The sequence below is a fragment of the Peromyscus californicus genome, unplaced genomic scaffold, assembly GCF_007827085.1.
Source record: "Peromyscus californicus insignis strain IS unplaced genomic scaffold, ASM782708v3 Scaffold_9__1_contigs__length_137607984, whole genome shotgun sequence".
NCBI classification, from domain to species: Eukaryota; Metazoa; Chordata; class Mammalia; order Rodentia; family Cricetidae; genus Peromyscus; species Peromyscus californicus.
The window spans coordinates 225,032-245,215 of record NW_026294617.1 but is presented as its reverse complement, the minus strand read 5'-3'; positions in this window follow the sequence as shown (position 1 = coordinate 245,215).

The window sequence follows — 20,184 nt, the reverse complement described above, 5'->3', positions numbered from 1 at the left end:
GTATTTTCTTCATGATGTATTAGGATACAAATGGCAAAGTTTGAATTTCTTTTTCAGTAGTGGGTATTGAATCCCAGGGCCTGTCCAATATAGGCTAGCTCTCTACCAGAATGCTATATCCTCAGCTTTTATTTTACTTTTATCTTTGTGACAAGGCCTCCGAAAGTTGCCCAGCCTGACCTTGAACTAAATGTAGAGCCCAGGTCAACTTTGACCCTGAGCAGAAGCCTCAGCCTCCACAGTAGCCTGTATCATCAATCACAGCTAATTAGCTGATTACATTTTATATGTAAAATTAATAAAGCCATGCTCATTGGACTAAAAGATAAAATTCCATATACCATGGTTCTCTCAAGACATAGCATCTTTTTCTACTGAAAACAAAAACCCAAACTCCAATAGCAAACACAACCCATTGTCAATTTCAGCATTGTCTTTTAGCCATAAAACCAATGTATTTACTCAAGTAATAATGTAGAAAAGAAGCCCTATACAAGCTTCTTTTGCCAAAGAGGTTGCCATCATTCACCTGAGTTTCATTTGAAAATTGGACTGAAAATGTTCCAAAACAATGCTTCCTTAAGCTACTGCCCAAATATATGTAAATATATATAATTCATGTTTCTATAGTATCTCTTCATTAAAAATATGCCGTATAATTTTCTAATTATACTATCTATTTTCAAATGCCTAGAATGGTTGGTATTTGGTGTTTGATAATTACATGTTGAATAAATAAGACAGGAGGATTTCTCTGAGGCTGAGACTATCTAAAGGGAATACAGAAAAGTGTGATATAACAAGACACCCAACAATTTCTTGTCACTTCAGAGTATATACCCTGCATGCATGAACAAACATATATATCACACATATATTCACATACACAAACACACAGAAAAAGAACCTAAGAAAAGAGAAAAAATGTTATTAATTCACAACTGTTTTTTCTTACATAATCAGGCACCAATTCCATAGCAAAATGCTGGGAAAACCATAGCTGGGAGAATTAAAAAAAGTGGTAGAAAATTAATGCTGAGTATATTTCTGCTTGGTTAATTAGTATCAAGTTTAAACAAGGAATAATAGGGCTGGAGAGATGGCTCAGCAGTTAAGAGCACTGGCTCCTCTTCCAGAGGACCTCGGCTCAATTCCCAGCACCCACATGGCAGCTCACAGCTGTCCATAACTAGACATAAATGTAGGCAAAATACTAATGTACATAAAATAAAAATAAATAAATAATTTTTTAAAATGTATAGTATTATCTTTGCTATTATCCTTGTAAAATGAGTTATTCAAATGACTCCTTCAACCCATAATGAGCAATATCATTGGTTGAGGTCTGCTTCTGAATGATGTTCAGTGTCAAGGTTGTTCCACAAATAACAGAGTAATGCAGTATCCAGAAGCCAGTTATTTTTCCATATATCCTTGAAGCAAACTGAATTGTTTCAAATCTAAAGGCAGAAGATAGGTTCACCTCAACTCCTACCCATTGAAACACCAAGAGATGCTTTCTTTTAGGCCTATATCTACTGGATGTTCCAAAACTGCTTGAGATCAGCTTTTTCCTTGGCTTCCTGTCCAGGATCCTTTTGTTGTTTTTAGACTAGGTCTCACTACATAGCTCTGCCTGTCCTGAACCAGGCTGGCCTCAAACTCATAGAAATCTGCCTGTCTCTGCCTTCCTAGTGCTGGGATCAAAGGTGCGCACTATGACACCTGGCTCTGCCCAGGGTCCTTTACCACCTCTCCAAGTCTACCTTTGTATAGAAATGTTAAATGAAATTATTTCCAGCTACTGTCATGACCATGACAAAGCTATCTGTTTTCTTTTACATAATAAATCCCGGAAAGATTGATGAACATTTTCTGCCTACTTTGTGGCTAAAAGATTAAAAGACTAAAACTTCAACTCTATATTCAATTTTGATATAATAAAATCTAATTTTTATGTAGGAAACTGTTATATTAGTAAATCTGTGTTCACCAAACTGTCAATGTCTGACAATCATACAAAAGACAAACTAAAGTTTAACTTGTTATTTCAAACACTCTTTTAGAAAGTAAAGGTTTAAAATCTAAGAATCATATTTCTCAAATCTAAAGAAAACATCGCAGTAGATCTAAAAAAACAAAAAACAAAAAAAAAAAAACTTACCTTCCTGGTTTAATAAATTTAGAAGTTCTACAAGACTTAAGTGTAGATGTAACCATCTTATTAAAATAGAAACACAGAGCCAAATGCAGAGTTGAAAGCCCAAGAGGTCAGAGCAGTAGCTAAGAGCTAAAAACCCATTCTTACCCTTCACTGCTGCTGCTGTCCTTCCTGTCAGCAAGAGGCCTACTTCCTGTGTGTCTGTCTGTGGGCCCTGGCCCCCCACTGTGAGTGGCTGCCACCTTGCTTGCTGACCTTGACCAGATGTCCTCCCTATTCAGATTCCCTGCCGGTTTCCTTCTCACCTAACGATCAACCAGAGGTTCTTTGTTCCTGTATCCTGCATTTGGTGTAAACAGCTTAGATGCAAGAATGTAGCGAACTTCTGCCCTCCTGGGATCTGCCATTGTGCTGTAAGCCTGTATTTAAGGTTTCCTCCTTCTTTCAATAAATGGCATTCGGCATTCAGCCATGGCGAATGACTCACTGTCTCTTGTTCCTTATTTTTTAATCCACAGCCCCTCACTCAGACATGGTGAACAGGTAGTGGTTGCACGGGTGTTACCGCAACATCTGTCTTTTTATTGACTTTCTGTTCTGCCTTCTCATTGGTTGTAAACCCAACCACATGACCTCCTCGTTACTGCCTGTCTATACAGACCTCCAGGTCTTCTGTGGTTGGTACTGAGATTAAAGGCCTGTGTCTCCATGCTCCTTGAACACCCAGAGATCCACATAGCTCTGCCTCCCAAGTGCTGGGATTAAAGGCGTGCGCCGCCACCGCCGCCGCCACCGCCGCCGCCGCCGCCGCCGCCGCCGCCGCCGCCGCCGCCACCACCACCAGCTTCTGCTGTGGCTTGCTATTAGCTCTGAACCCCAGGCAACTGTATTTATTAACATACAAATAAAATCACATTTCAGTACAAATAAAATATCACCATACTTAAGTTTATGAACACATGAAGTTTTAGGGTATTATGCTAATATTCTATTGCTATCTTAAATAATGATTTTAATTGATGGCAATTTGAAGTTTAATTAGTAAATATATATCAGCCTAGCTAATCAATATGCTGACATTTCACCTTTCAAACATTATTAGATAAAGTGCTGGGTTAAAGAGAAAAAGATGCTACAATGGCATGCCTAAGAAGCACAAACCACTGATGATAGGAGTTTAACATATTGTAGTCAGCACAGTTAGCTGTTCAGAAAATTCACGTGATCAGGAAGTAACAGTAGCTGACAAACAGAGAAATTTGTAAAAACAATAAAAAGAAGGACTTTTACTCATAAAATTAGCAAAAGCATAGGGGTTACACATGAATCCCAGCACTGGAAAGCAGAGGGAGAAGGCTCACCAACAAGTTCAAGGCCAGCCTGAGTTTACGGCAGGATCTTGTTCCAAAACAAAAAATTAGTAATGAAGTGTCGTAGCACATACCTTTAACACAAGTACTCGGGGGAAATGAAAGGCCAGACTGGCCTACATAGTGAGCTCCAGAACTTCTAGGACTCATAGAGATACCTTGTCATAATTAAAAAAAAAAAAGATAAAGGAAAGAAAGAAAAAACTTAGTGCAGAGTCTTGTTTAAGTTTTGTTTTCTGTAGCATGAATCCTAATTGGTCTTAATAATAAAAACTCAGAGCTAGATATTGAGGTAAATGCTGAAAGGTCAGAGAAGCAGAGCAGCCAGCTACTAGAAAGACTGCTTACCTCTAGGAATCCTCAGCCTGAAAGAGAACAAGATGCTTTCTCTATGAATCCTCAGACTGAATGGGCCTCAGATCTTGTCTCCACCCACCTTATATTCCTGTCTCCACCTCCCTAATGCTGGGATTAAAGATGTGTGCCACTACTGCTGGCCTCTATAGCTAACTAGTGGCTTAGCTCCACATTATAATCTTCAGGCAAGCAAACAAAATATCACTGTAGTTGTCTAAATGAAAAACATGGCATGATATCCTAAGGAAATCTGTTTCACATATTCTGATAGGAAACTTTTGACTCCATGTAACAGAAAAGCAGCCCATTCTAATTTTTTTAATGATGAAGAGTGTATATTTTTAATGGAAGGCTTACATAATGAGAGGCTATATATATTGAGAGACTGTATGTAAAATATAAAAGTGAAAACTGTGTTACAACTCCAAAGGGAAAGGTATCATCCAAGAAAAGTTACAACTACAAACGACATCTAACATGTGGCCCAAATTTCCACGTAGGGCCTGAGAAAGCTGAAAGAAGGAAAAAAAAAAAAAAAAAAAAAGACACAGCTCCTTTAAGAAGTGCTTCTGTGCAGCAGAGCACTTAAATAGCCAGCACGCCAAGTAGAAACTGCAAGCTAAGTAAAAATACCTGTCACAGTGCAGACACCAACATCCTAGAGCTAGGGAGAATTCATCCTAGAATTCAGCTCTCAGACAAATGCAGCTCCCAGTTAAACACAGCTCTCAGCCTGTCCTATAGGATTAAGGCTTGGCTGTCATGGATCCTAGGAGAAGACAGAGCCAACCACCAGAAACACACTGCAGAGGGCCTAGCTGCCACTTACCAGTTTAAGGTTTGGCTCAGGCAGTCAGAGAACACTACAAGTGTACAGTAAAACAGGTCCAGACTGAAGAAAACAACACTTTAAACAGGTTACAATGTGTGTACGTGCTTAAGAAAAAAAAAAGAAAATTAATATAGACCATCACAGCAAAATATAGTTTAAAAATAATTAAGCAAAGTCTTTAAAGAAAGAGCAAAGTAATATAAAAAAAGCCACATAAAGATGGGAAATATATAGGGAGTCTAGATTCTGTATGGTGCTTTGTTGACTTTGAATTTTTTGAAGACTAATGAGCAAACAGCAGCTGCTGAGAGACATGGGGATTGTAAAAGGAATTGCTGAAATAAACCAGCCTAGATACTTTAGGGATGTCTTAACTTTAAGATGAAATTCAAAAAATGTATTGCATTGGGGGAGGGGCTATGCTTTTGTTTCCATAGGAAATGAAAGCTGTGAATTTCTTGAAAATTAGTAGAGACCAGATTTAATTGGGGAGACATCCCCTGAAAATCTTGTCTAGAGACAAAGAAATCAGCCTGGAAAAACTACAAGACAGGTGATATGGGAACAGCTCTGAGACAGGATGAGAAATGATGAATCTTGCTGGTTACAGAATCCTCATGATTTATTATTATACACCATCCTTTCATGTGGCATGAATAGAGCTTTGGTTCAAACAAACTTATAAAGTTGACAAATGTCTTTTACCTGTTCAAACGTAAAACAAAAAATCATCTTTAGCTGGCTTGTATAAAATGCACAGTTCATGCTTGTGTTAATGCAGATATGTATGTTACCTTTGAAAGCTGTGTGTTTTCAGAGCAAGGAGACTAGACACCAATTAAAATGGGTGGCCCAGGTGATTGTCTCAGAGTGCCTCTGTTGCAGTTTCCTCTGAGTTCTGCATTCAGAACTTCCAGGGTGCTAGCTGAGGTAGTCTAGCCTCACAGACTATTCTGTCCAGGACTTCAGATAAGCCTTGTACTTCCCCATTACAGAGACTAAACATCAAATGTTATATCTAGTTTTCTTAGGACTTGACCATTTAATGCAGCCTGGGAGTTCAACTCTCAGAATTGTTCCAGGATTGTAAATAGAATTCCTTTAGAGTAGTGGGAGTTAGGAGTAATTTTTAGCTATGAGGGAATAAGATTCAATATACTTACTGAAGATCACATTCTTTATTTCTCAAGTTTTCTTTTGTTTGTTCTTTGTTCTGTCTTTCCTTATACACCATCCCAATGAAAAGCAACAAAAAGCCACATTTTGAGGGTCACAGTACATTCCTTGAGCAAATGATAAGGAGCAGAGCCATTTACCATGGCAATGGGACATAATATTTGGCACTTAACTGTGGTGATATTTTTACTTGTGCTCTAACAAATAAAGCTTGCCAGGCGATCAGATAGTAAAGCCAGCCACTATATTAAACACAGGGGTCAGGCAGTGGTAGCACATGCCTTTAATCCTAGCATTATGGAGGCAGAGATTTATCTGGATCTCTGTGAGTTCAAGGCCACATGGGAACAGGACCAAACAGGCACATGCCTTTAATCCCAGCACTAGTTAGCCATAGAAGTCTGGAGGTCTGTACCCAAAGAGAGGAAGTGATAGAGCTGGGTGGAAAGAGGAAGTGATGTAGCTGGGCAGAGAGAAGAAGTAAAATGGCAGAGCACAAAAAGTTGTATAAGGTGTGAGTAAACAGGAATGTAGCTGAAAGTTTTCCTGTGTCCCACCTGTCCTGCAGTCAGGACAAATCTCTCAACCACCAATCCCATAGCTGCTCAGATGCAAAATAAACACACACAGGCTTGTATTATTTTTAAACTATGGCCATGGCAGGCTTCTTATTAGCTAGTTCTTATGTCTTAAATTAACCCATTTCTATAAATCTATAAGTTGCCACGTGGCTGTGGCTTACTGGTCTGCTGGCATGTGTTATTCCTTTGGTGGTAGTTGGCTTCTGCTTTTGCCTCCCCTTTCTCTTCCTGTCTATCTGTTTAGATTTTCTGCCTGCCTCTAAGCTGCTTTGCCATAGGCCAAAGGGCATTATTTATCAACCAATCAGAACAATGTATTTTCACAGCATGCAGAAAGACATTTTCCCATCACAGGAAGTCTCTCTCTTGGCCTGAGGATTTCCCAGTGGTAAGAACTTGTGGTTGGCTTGTTCTGGTCTTCTGATTTTTCAGCTTTCACCCCAATATCTGACTCTGGGATTTTTATTAATAAGACCATTTAGCAATTCGTGTTACACTTCCCCATAAGGTGGCATTGAAAGTGTTCTAAATACAAAAATATGTATTTTTATCCTGCTTGCAACCCCAGACCACAAGGAAGGGAACTTGTAACTCTTTATTCAAGGCTGATGCCAGACCATCCTCTGCAGCCCTGGCTAACTGTGAAACTTTTTTTGCAGTTAGCTGGACATAAAACTATTTTTCTCTGGACTTGGTTAATTGGTTAATAGCTTTTTTCTGTTATCCACATGAATTTCAGGACTTAAAAATAAACAGTTAGCTAAGTTTTGAATTTTGTACCATAAACTGAGATTAGAGGTTCATGCAGCATGTTAATTGCTAAAGATTTCAGGTAGGGACTTATGTCTTAATGCTATCAGCCTGACTTTCAGCAAGTGGGGAATTTGAAACCAAAGTTGCTTCAAGCCTCATGTTGGTTCCACTATCAGACAACCAGGAATAAGTCCCTGTGCATTTTCTATGGAGGTTTATTTTATGAAGCATTTAGTCAAGTCTGAATTTGCTCTGATGCCCAAAATCAGTCAACAATATGTGACTTGTCTTAGAATCTGAGAAGAATAAATCCCTTAAAGAAAACCATGAAAAAGCAATTAAACAAGTGAGGGAAACAGCTCAAGACCTGAAAAGGGAAATAGAAACAAAGAAAAAGACAAACACAGAGGGAATGCTGGAAATAGAAAATCTGAGTAAATGAACAGGAACCACAGATGCAAGCTTAACCAACAGAATACAAGAGATGGAAGAGAGGATCTCTAGTGTAGAGGATACAATAAAGAAAATAGGTTCATCAGTCAAAGAAAATTCTAAAGCCAAAAAAGTCATAAAACAAAATGTCCAAGAAATCTGGGACACCATGAAAAGTCCAAACCTAAGAATAATAGGGATAGAGGAAGGAGAAGAATACCAACTCAAAGGCACAGAAAATATACTCAACAAGATCACAGAAGAAAACTTTCCCAACTTAAAGAAGGAAATACCTATGAAGTTACTAGAAGCCTATTGAACTCCAAATAGACTAGACCCCCCCAAAAAAGTCTCCTCACCACATAATAATTAAACAACTAAACATACAGAATAAAGAAAGAATATTAAGAGCAACAAAGGAAAAAGGCCAAGTGACTTATAAAGGAAAATCCATCAGAATAACACCCGATTTCTCAATGGAGACTTTGAAAGCCAGAAGGACCTGGACAGATGTAATGCAGACACTAAGAGACCATGGATGCCAGCCTTGACTAATATACCCAGCAAAACTTTCAATCATCATAGATGGAGTGAACAAGACATTCCAAGACAAAGTCAGATTTAAACAATACTTATCCACAAACCCAGCCCTACAGAAAGCACTAGAAGGAAAATTCCAACCTAAGGAAGTCAGATACACCCTCGAAAACATAGGCAATAGGTAAAGCCACAGCAGTAAACCCCAAAGAAGAGAAGTACACACATACTACCACCAAAAGGTAACAGGAACTAACCATCACTGGTCATTAATATCCCTTAATATCAATGAACTTAACTCACCTATGAAAACACACAAGCTAAAAGAATGTATATGAAAGCAGGACCCATCTTTCTGCTGCATACAAGAAACAACTCAATTTCAAAGGTAGACACTACCTAAGAATAAAAGGCTGGGAAAAGTCTTTCCAATCAAATGGTCTTAAGAAGCAAGCAGGTATAGCCATCCTAATATCCAATAAAATAGACTTCAAACTAAAATCATCAAAAGAGATCAAGAAGGACATTACATACTCATCACAGGAAAGAGCCACCAAGATGAAGTTTCAATTCTGAACATTTGTGCCCCAAACACGAGGGCAATCACATATGTAAAAAGAAACATTACTAAAGCTTAAATTACACATTAATAGTGGGAGACTTCAACACCCCACTCTCATCACTGGACAGATCTAAAAAACCGAAACTTAACAGAGAAATAAGGGACTTAGCTGATATTATGACTCAAATGGACTTAATTGATATCTACAGAACATTCCATCCTAACAAAAAAGAATATACCTTCTTCTCAGCATCCCATGGAACCTTCTCTAAAATCGACCACATACTCAGCCACAAAACAAACTTCAACAGATACAAAAAAAAAAATGGAATAACCTCCTGCGTTCTATCAGACCACCATGGTTTAAAGTTAGATTTCAACAACAACAAAAATTACAGAAAGCCTACAGTCTCATGGAAACTTAATAATGGTCAATTGAATCACCAATGGGTCAAGGAAGAAAGAAAGAAAGAAATTAAAGACTTTCTGAAGATCAATGAAAATGAATGTATAACATTCCCAAACTTATGGGACACTATGAAAGCAGTGCTAACAGGAAAATTCATAGCACTAAATGCCCACATAAAGGAGTTGGAGAAATCTCACACTAGTGACTTAACAGCATACCTGAAAGCCCTAGAACAAGAAGAAGGAAAGTCACCCAGGAGGAATAGACACCAGGACATAATCAAATTGAGAGCTGAAATCAATAAAATAGAAACAAAGAGGATAATATAAAGAATCAATGAAACAAAGAGTTTGTTCTATGAGAAAATCAACAAGATAGACAAGCCCTTATCCAAACTAACCGAAAGGCAGAGAGATAGCATCCAAATTAACAAAATCAGAAATGAAAAGGGAGACATAACAAGTAACATTGAGGAACTCCAGAGAACCATCAGGTCATACTTCAAAAACCTGTACTCCACAAAACTGGAAAATCTAAAAAAATGGATAATTTTCTGAATAGGTACCACATACCTAAGTTAAATCAAGATGAGATATACTAAATAGACCAGTAACCCCTAAGGAAATAAAAACTGTCATTAAAAGTCTCCCAACCAAAAAAAGCCCAGGACCAGATGGTTTCAGTGCAGAATTCTACAAGATACTCAAAGAAGAGAAAATACCAATACTCTTTAAATTGTTCCACACAATAGAAATAGAAGGAACATTACCAAACTCCTTCAATGAAGCTACAGTTTCCCTGATTCCCAAGCCAAACAAAGATGCAACAAAGAAAGAAAACTACAGAACAATCTCCCTCATGAACATTGATGCAAAAATACTCAATAAAATATTGGCAAACAGACTCCAAGAACACATCAAAACAATTGTCCACCATGATCAAGTAGGCTTCATCCCAGGGATGCAAGGGTGGTTCAATATACGAAAGTCTGTCAAAGTAATACACCATATAAACAAACTCAAAGAAAAAAACCACATGATCATCTCACTAGATGCAGAAAAGGCCTTTGACAAAATCCAACACCCCTTCACGATAAAGATCTTGGAGAGATCAGGAATAAGGGAACATACCTAATCATAATAAAGGCAATTTACAGCAAGTCAACAGCCAACATCAAAGTAAATGGAGAGAAACTCAAAGTGATTCCACTAAAATCAGGATCAAGACAAGGCTGTCCACTCTCCCCATACTTATTCAATATAGTACTTGAAGTTCTAGCCAGAGAAATAAGACACCATAAGATCAAGGGGATACAAATTGGAAAGGAAGAAGTCAAACTTCCACTATTTGCAGATGATATGATAGTATACATAAGTGACCCCAAAAATTCGACCAAGGAACTCACACAGCTTATTAACACCTTCAGCAATGTAGCAGGATACAAGATTAACTAAAAAAAAAATCAGTAGCCCTCCTATATACAAATGACAAACAGGCTGAGAAAGCAATCAGAGATACATCACCCTTTACAATAGCCACAAATGATATAAAATACCTCAGGGTAACTCTGACTAAAAAAGTGAAGGACCTGTATGACAAGAACTTTAAATCCCTGAAGAAAGAAATTGAAGAAGATGTCAGAAAATGGAAAGATCTCCCATGCCCATGCATGGGTAGGATTAACACAATAAAAATGGCAATCTTTCCAAATCAATCTACAGATTCAATGCAATCCCCATCAAAATCCCAACACAATTCTTCACAGACCTGGAAAGAACAATACTCAAATTCATATGGAAACACAAATATCCAGGATAGCCAAAAGAATTCTGTACAATAACACAACCTCTGGAGGCATCACAATCCCTGACATCAAGCTCTACCATAGAGCTACAGTAATAAAAACAGCTTGCTACTGGCATAAAAATTGAACTGTGGACCAATGGAATCAAACTGAAAACCCTGACATTAATCAGCACACCTATGAACATATGATTTTTGACAAAGAAGCCAAAACTGTACAATGGAAAAAAGAAAGTATCTTCAACAAATGTTGCTGGCATAACTGGATGTCAACATGTAGAAGACTGCAAATAGATCCATATCTGTCATGGTGCATAAAACTTAAGTCCAAGTGGATCAAAGACCTCAACATAAATCCAGTTACTCTGAATCTGATAGAAGAGAAAGTAGGAAGTAGTCTTGAATGCATTGGCACTGGAGATCACTTCCTAAATATAACACCAGTAGCACAGACACTGAGAGAAACAATCAATAAATGGGACCTGAGAGAAACAATCAATAAATGGGACCTCTTGAAACTGAGAAGCTTTTGTAGGGCAAAGGACATATCAATAAGACAAAATGACAACCTACAGCATGGAAATTATCTTCACCAACCCCACAGACAGAGGGCTGATATCCAGAATATATAAAGAACTCAAGAAATTAGACATCAAAATACCCAACAGTCCAATTAAAAAATGGGCTATAGAGCTAACCACAGAATTCTCAACAGAAGAAGCTCAAATGGCTGAAAGACATTTAAGGGATTGCTCAACATTTTTAATCATCAGGGAAATGCAAATCAAAACAACTCTGAGATGCCATCTTACACACATCAGAATGGCTAAGATCAAAAACACTGAAGACAGCTTATGTTGGAGAGGATGTAGAGCAAGGGGAACTCTCTTCCATTGTTAATGGGAATGCAAGCTTATATAGACAGCCTCTTTGGAAATGAATATGGAGCTTTCTTAGAAAATTGGGAATCAATCTTCCTCAAGACCCAGCTATTCATTCCACTCTTGGGCATATACCCAAGGAATGCTCAATCATACCACAAGGGCACATGCTCAGTTATGTTCATAGCAGCATTATTTGTAATAGCCAGAACCTGGAAACAACCTAGATGCCCTTCAACTAAAGAATGGATAAACAAAATATAGTACATATACACAATGGAGTACTACTCCCCTGAGAAAAACAATGACATCATGAAGTTTGCAGGCAAATGGATGGAACTAGAAAAAAAAATCATCCTGAGTGAGGTAACCCAGACTCAGAAAGACAAACATGGTATGTACTCACTCACAGGTGGATACTAGATGTAAAGCAAAGGATAACCAGACTGCAACTCACAACTCCAGAGAGGCTACCTAGTAAAGAGGACCCTAAGAAAGACACAGGGATCGCCCAACAACAGAGTAATAGATGATGAGATCTACATGAGCAAACTGGGGGTGGGGGTTGGGGCTAATGGAGGGCCAGGGTCAGGGGAAAGAGAGCTTAGGGGAGAGGGAGGTCCCAGCTGGATAAGGAGCAGTATGGGCGAATGGAGATGGAGATACCATGATGAATGAAGACCCCAGGGGAATAGGAAGAAGCAGAGTGCTAGAGAGATCTCCAGAAATCCACAAAGGTGCCTCCACTGTAGACTACTGGCAATGCTCCAGAGAGTGCCTGAGCTGACCTACTCTGGTGATTGGATGACCGAACACCCTGGCTGTCATGATAGAACTCTCATCCAGTGTCTGATGGAAGCAGATGCAGAGATCCATGGCCGAGCCCCAGGTGGAGCTCTGTAATCCAATCGGCGAGAGAGAGGAGGGATTGTATGAGCGAGAGATGTTGAGACCATGGTTGGAGGAAGCACAGGGACAAATAAACAAACTAGTGGAAGTCCATGAACTATATGAACCAATAGCTGAGGAGCCCCCATGGCACTGGACCAGGCCCTCTGAATAAGTGAGACAGTTGATTAACTTCAACTATTTGGGAGACCCCCAGGTAGTGGAGCCAGGACCTGTCCTTGGTGCATGGGTTGACTTTTTTTAGCCTGGGGTCTATGCTGGGACACTGTGCTCATCCTTGGTGTAGGGAGGAGGGGACTGTACCTGCCTTGGCTGAGTCTACCAGGCTGGACTGACTCCCCAGTGGAGACCTTGCCTTGGAGGAGGTGGGAGTGAGGGGTGAATTGCGGGGGAGGGCTGGGGGTGGGAGGAGGGAGGACAGGGGAATCTATGGCTGATATGTGAAATTAAGTTAATTATAAAATAAAAATAATATAAAAAAAGAATCTGAGAAGAAGCTGCTGTTTTCTTTATGTTAGTTTGAGTTAAGGATATAAAACAGAGCCTAAATGTCTTACAGTCCTTGTGGAACAATAGTTCTAGTTATGAAGCATATACTAGTATGTTTTCTATTTATCAAAATTATACAGCTTAATGAGGAGTCATCTTTAGACAGTCCACAGATATAAGTGCCCACAAGATGGAGATGTAATCATGAGATTACATGTTTACATTACATGAAAATGTACAGTAATGGAGAGATTCCACAACTGTTTTTGTACATGTAAAATTACAAACAGATACAACCAGTTTTCAGAGTCTGTTCTCCTGTAAGCCTTACTTGAACAGGATTCCTCCATCAGAGAATTATTCATCTGGTGAGTTGACAGCTGAATTATCAATTGTCATCTGTTGTATTTATGTCATGACACATGATAGCTTTTGACAACCATTATCTCAATTTTCGAGGGGTCCCCTGTGAATGCTGTTGCCCCCACACAACAGGAAGCAGTCTAGAGAACACAATGCCCGCATTCCTGAGAGGTGGAGTGGGTGGTTTTTGGTCATTGGTTGGATTATGGATGTTTGTCACAATTTAGTTAGGATATAGGAATATATGGGGAAAAGACAACTATTCTTCTCAAATATTTGCATTGGTATGGATTCTTATATATTGATACAAATTTAAGGTTATTTTTGTTATACTGTATGTATGTTTCTACTCTAGTTTAAGGTCTTGTACCTGTGCATCTCATTTTAAAATGCAATATAAAGTTCTAGCCTTTGAAAGCTATTACTAAAAACTATTTAGGATAATTTGAAAAATACAGATTAGTAGTTAGTCATCTATAACAATCAAACTTGTAGTCATGTTAGATACATTTTCAAGGTTAAACAGATATATTTTATATAGATAGGTGATCTTCAAATGCTTCAGGGACCAACAGTATATGGCATTTAGGATGTTTAGTAACCTAAGGCTTTTTATGACAATGTGACACATCTGCTCCTGGAAGTACCAATCTACTTCATAAGAGCATGATGGGCATTGAAGAACCTTCATATGGAGTTTACTTTCATTATTACAAAGCTAGTAATTTGGGCAAGAAACTGCCCTTGTCTCAAGTATTGACTGTATACTGTAGAAACTAGACAAGCAGGACACAAAGGAAAAAGACTGCTGAATTTTACCAAGACAAGGTGGGACAGTCCTTCAAAATTGCTGCTTCATAGAAAAGTCTGTAAGATATTCTAGGCTTGTAAGGCAAACTCAGATGCCCCAAGTGTGCAGAGGAACCTTGGGTGATTGTCCAGGAAGCCAGCTGCTTGTCTACAGTTTTGGAAGTTGTTTACTCTACACTTGTTTACTTAGGTAATATATTCTTCTCAGTTGTCTGATGGAGTTGAAGGCAAAATAAATACAGTTATAGTTTTCCTTGTTACCACAATCAGGAAAGAAACTTCCATAACAAATTAAAGTTTATATGGCTGAGAAACATAAAAGCTTAAATTGTTTATCTAAGAAAATGTTTTGAGATCTAAAAAGGTAAATTTGGGGTTGATAATACAAGTTAGTATAGAAGGTATGTTACACTGTGGTGGTATTGTGTTCCCCAAAATATTATGCACCCTAATAAACTTATCTGTGCTCAGAGACAGAACAGCCACTAGATACAAAGGCTAGAAAATGGTGGCATTCACACACTTTAATCCTAGCTTTCCAGAGGTAGAAATCCCTCTGGATCTCTGTGAGTTCAAGGCCACATTGGAAACAGCCAGGCATGGTAACACATGCCTTTAATCCCAAGAAGTGAGCCTTTAATCCCAGGGAGTGATGGCAAAAACAGAAAGATATATAAGACGTGAAGACCAGAAACTAGAAGCTTTTAGCTGGTTAAGGTTCCAGGCTTTGGAGCAGCAGTTCAGCTGAGATTCATTCTGGATGAGGACTCAGAGGCTTCCAGTCTGAGGAAACAGGATCAGCTGAGGAACTGGTGAGGTGAGGTGGCTGTGGCCTGTTCTGTCTCTCTGATCTTCCAGCGTTCACCCCAATAACTTGCCTCAGGTTTGATTTTATTGATAAGACTCTTTGAGAGTTTTATTCCTGCTACAGTACACGACTTTGGACTCATCAAGGTAGGAGAGATAATGGAGAACTTTCTCTGAATTTCCTAAATGTAAATGCACTGGATATGTAAATATAATTCTTACTTGATAATTGTTCTTATTGTATATAATCTTACTATGTTAAAGCTAAAACTTTTCTTTTATTTACACAAAAAGGGTGTAATGTAATGTTGTGGAATATTTAACTATGTTTTATGATTTGCTTTAAGATTATGTTTTAAGATTTGTTTATGTTGTGGAATACTTGTTTATGAAAAGATGTGTTGTATTTGTTTAATTATGTAAAGATATATTGCTGTTTTATCTTGCCTGCCTAAGGTACCTGAGTGGTCTAATAAAAAGCTGAATGGCCAATAGGCAAGACTTGTAGGTGGGGTGAGGGGGAGGGGGTAAGTAGGAGAAGGAATTTAGGATCAGAGAAGAAAGAAAAGGAGATGACAGGGAGATGTCAGGGGCCAGACAGACAGACACAGAGGATGCAGGAAAGTAGGACATACAGAATGAGAGAAAGATAAAAAGCCCTGAGACAGGCAAATGGCTGGAACTAGAAAAAAAATAATCCTGAGTGTGGTAACAAAGACACAGAAAGACAAACATGGTATGTACTTATTCATAAGAGGATATTAGCTGTAAGAAAAGAACAACCAGGCTACAATCCACAGCCCCTGAGAGGCTAGGTAATGAAGAGGACCCCAAGAGGGATGCATGGAATTCTCTGAGAAGGGGTAATAGAAGAGATCTCCCAGGAAAACTGGGGGTTGAGGGTGGGGTGGGAATGTAAGAGATAGGATTGGGCAGGGTGGGGGCAGGGTGGAGGAGGAAAGTAATGAAAGAGATGTCTTGATGGGGGGCATTTGGGGGTTAGGGAAAAACCTGGTGCCAGGGTAACTTCCAGGAATCCACAAGGGTGACCCAAGCTAAGACTCCTAGTGACAGTAGAGAGGGTGCCTGAACTGACCTTCTCCTGTAATCAGATTGGTGACTAACCTAAAATCATCAGAGAGCCTTCATCCAGTAACTGATGGAAACAGGCACAGAGATCCGCAGACAAGAACTGGGCTAAGCTCCAGGAGTCTTGTTTAAGAGAGAGAGGAGGGTTTATATGAGCCATGGGGGTCAAGATCATGAGAGGGAAACCCACAAAGCTTGTGGGAGCTCACCGACTCTGCAATGACATCTAGGAAGCCTGCATGGGACTGAACCAGGCCCACTGCATGTGTGTTACAGTTGTGTAGCTTGGTCTGTTTGTGGGGCTCCTAGCAGTGGTGTCAGGACCTGTCCCTGGTGCTTGATCTGTCTTTTGGGAACCTATTCCCCATGTTGGGTTGCCTTGCCCAGTCTTAATTAATGCAAACAATAATAGGTTCATCCTATATTGTTTGCTCCCAGGGTCCATGGAAGAGTCTAACAACCAGCTGAGGATTCTAATCTGAGGCATATTCAATGAATCTAAGCACACTGAGTTCTTTATTCTTTATTCTTCTAAGTCAATTCTATCTACCCAGTTTATTTTATGTTCTCATACTTAGCTCCACTCAGTCCCTCCTCTCAGTCCCTTCTGCTGTTCTCTCATCATTCTACCTAGTTCTTTCCATCTCCATCCTCATCTTTATTCTTCTCAGTCAATTCTCTTCAGTGCTCTCAGAGAGCCAGTATATGTTAATGAAAAATAAATACAGCTGGGGATAGTTATCCAACTACCCCAAATGTACAGGGAAAGTTGTGTCCAAGATTGGGATGCAATCATGAGATTACATGTACATGTAACATGGAAATGCACAGTAAATGGGGAAAATCATAGTTGTTATTGCACATGAAGTTTACAACAAGAGACAGCCAATTCATTCAAAAGGCAGTAATTCCATAATGCCTTGCTTGATGGTTTCCTCTAACAGAACCCTTAGTTCTGATAGGTTGACCTACTGAACATTAGTTGTCACTGCTGTATACTCTCATGGATTTTTGCCACCAGCAGCTCTCAATACTTGATGCAGGGGGAGGAGCTTGGTCTTGCCTCAACTTGATGTGCCATGCTTTGTTGACTACCATGGGAGATGTGCCCTTTTCTGAACAGAGACACAGGAGAAGTGGATTAGGGGGTTGATGGGAGGTGGTGAGAGGAGATGAGTGAAGAGGAGGGAAGGGAAACAGCTCTTCTCTGCTCCAGAGAAAGAAAGATGTTACAACAAACATCACATAAGACATTTATTGAGAGGAAGGAATCCAGGAGGGTGGTTGCCTCTGCCAGGATGGAAAAAGGCAGCCCCAAACTGAGCAAGTACAGGGCTTATATAGGGTTCCTTAGGGGCAGAGCTTTCCAGGGTGAAGATTTTTAGGGTGGGTATTGATAGAATCTCTCCTGAGCTTGGGGCAAGCTCAGAAATTGGTTGGATTTCATGCCCAGGTATTGGTTAGATTTCAAGTCTTGAATTCGTTAGGGGCAGAGTGTGTTTCCTTGGCTCTGGTCTCAGGGCCAGGGTGTTCTTTCACTGGACCTTTTTATAAAAACCTCATCCATCTAAAGCCATAAACAATGCAGTATTTCTCATTTGTATTTCTATTTTTCAGCATCTTTTGAGTACAGGATCTGAGATGGTCTGTGAAAACACAAGAGGGTAACTATTCTCAACAGTAGGCTTGGACAGCTTTTATTTTGAGGTTAATTAGCTGAGGGGCTGTCTTGCCTACCAAGCGCTACCTACCTCAGAAGATCCCTGAAATCCATACTTCCCATTAACAAAATCGTTCTTCATGAAAATTTATTTTAGAGCTGAGTGTGGTTTCTACTGCCTTTAATCCCAGAACTTAGGAGGAAGAGTCAGACAGTTCTCTGTGAATTCAAGGCCAGCCTAGTCTACATAGCAAGTTCTAGGACAGTCAGGACTACATGGAAAAACCTATCTCAAAAAAACAAAAACAAGAGACAAACAAATAAACAAAACAAAACCACCCTATTTTGGAAACAAAATAAAGGAGACTCTGTGGTTGATATATTGTGTACCTTAATAAACTTATCTGAAAGTTCAGTGAAATAGAACAAGCAACAGCCAACCTCACTTCACCAACTCCTTGGCTGGTCTTGTTTCCTCAGACTGAAAGCCTCTGAGTCCTCATTCGAATGAATCTCAGCTGAACTGCTTAAAAGCCTCTAGTTTCTGGTCCTCACGACTTAAGAGTGTGAGTTTCCTGTTTTTTTACTTCTCATATACCTTTCTGCTTCCTGCCATCACATCCTGGGATTAAAGGTGTGTGTCTTTCCCAACCAAGACATGACATCTCAAGTCCTGGGATTAAAAGCATGTACCACCACACTTGGTTCTCTTCCTGGTGCAGCCTTGAACTCACAGAGATCCAGATGGATATTTTCCTCTCAAGTGACAGGATTGAAGGTGTGTGTGACACCACTGTCTGGCCTCTATGTTTAAACTAGTGATTGTTCTGTTCTCTGACCCCAGAGAAGCTTATTAGGATACATAGTATATCAACCACAAGAATCAAACAAAATCTGAAACATGTAGCTAGAGAGTTTCTCTCTGGGCCCTGCCAAGCCCTGGAAGTCTCTTAGCTCACTTATAAAATAAACACACAGATGCTTATATTATTTAAACTGCTCATCTTTAGCTCAAGCCTACCATTGTCTAGCTCTTACACTTATACTCAGCCTTCTGTTAATCTATATGTCACCATGTGTTCTGAGGCTTTACCTGTTGCCTTTACATGCTGTTCCTTGGACAGCAGGCTGGTGTCTCTCCCTGATTCCACCTCCTAGCCTCTCCTCTCTGTTTGTCCTGCCTATCTTATACTTCCTGCATGGCTACTGGCCAATCAGTGTTTTATTTATCAATCAATCATAGCAACATATATTCACAACATACAGGACATCCCACAGCAGAAACAAAACTAAAGGATAATGTCACAGCAAAGCTTCATCACTTAAAATGAATCTGTGTTATCCACATATGTTTTCTCCTACTGATGCATTAGCTGGGAACCCCCATGATGCCTAGACCCTGATCCAAGGGGTTCCTCAATGGCCAGTAAGTTTCTGTGTCTCTCTCTGCCCCCATCTTTGTGTGATTCTGCACTTTCACTTTTTAAGATGCACTAAGATCTGTGGTGTGGTCTGGTAACAGTCAGTGACTGTGGCAGGTAACCAGCTGATGCACTAAAAGGCCAGGATCATGGAGTCCTGGAAGATATGTCAGACCCTAGGGATGGGGAATTGGAAGCCTCCAATGGGGATATGGAAGCCCCCAAGGTCTGTTTAATGGAGGATAGAGAGCCTTGAGTCTGGACAGTTTTTGGTGTGATTGAGCCTGGAGGGTCAATCCCACTAGAGCACATCAAGCTGTCATTATTCTTAGAACTTTGTTGGTCATCTCATTGGGGCAAAGTTTTTTTCATGTGCCCTTGGTCTTGTGTGTAGCATGTTAATTGTTCTCATTATAGACTTGACTGTGATGGATGCCATGGGACAGTCCCCCTTTTCTCCCCTAGACCTTTGCTCAGCCCACTGGAAGGATGTATGAGACACTGCTCATAATAGAGGGGCACAAATTCACAAAAGGAAGTTTGTGGTGCAGAATGGCCCTCCTTCAATGTTAGCTGGCCTTTGAAGGGAACCTTGGATGTAGGCCCCATTGGATCTGTGGAGGATATTGTGTTTTGACTATGGAATGGGCACCCCAACCAGATACCTTACATTGTTACTTGGTGAGGACTCGTAGAAGACCCCCTTTCTTGGGTTAAAGCCTTCCTTCCCCAACAGGTTAAGGTGCTGGCTATGAGAAAAAGGACCCACCCAATGGGGGTTC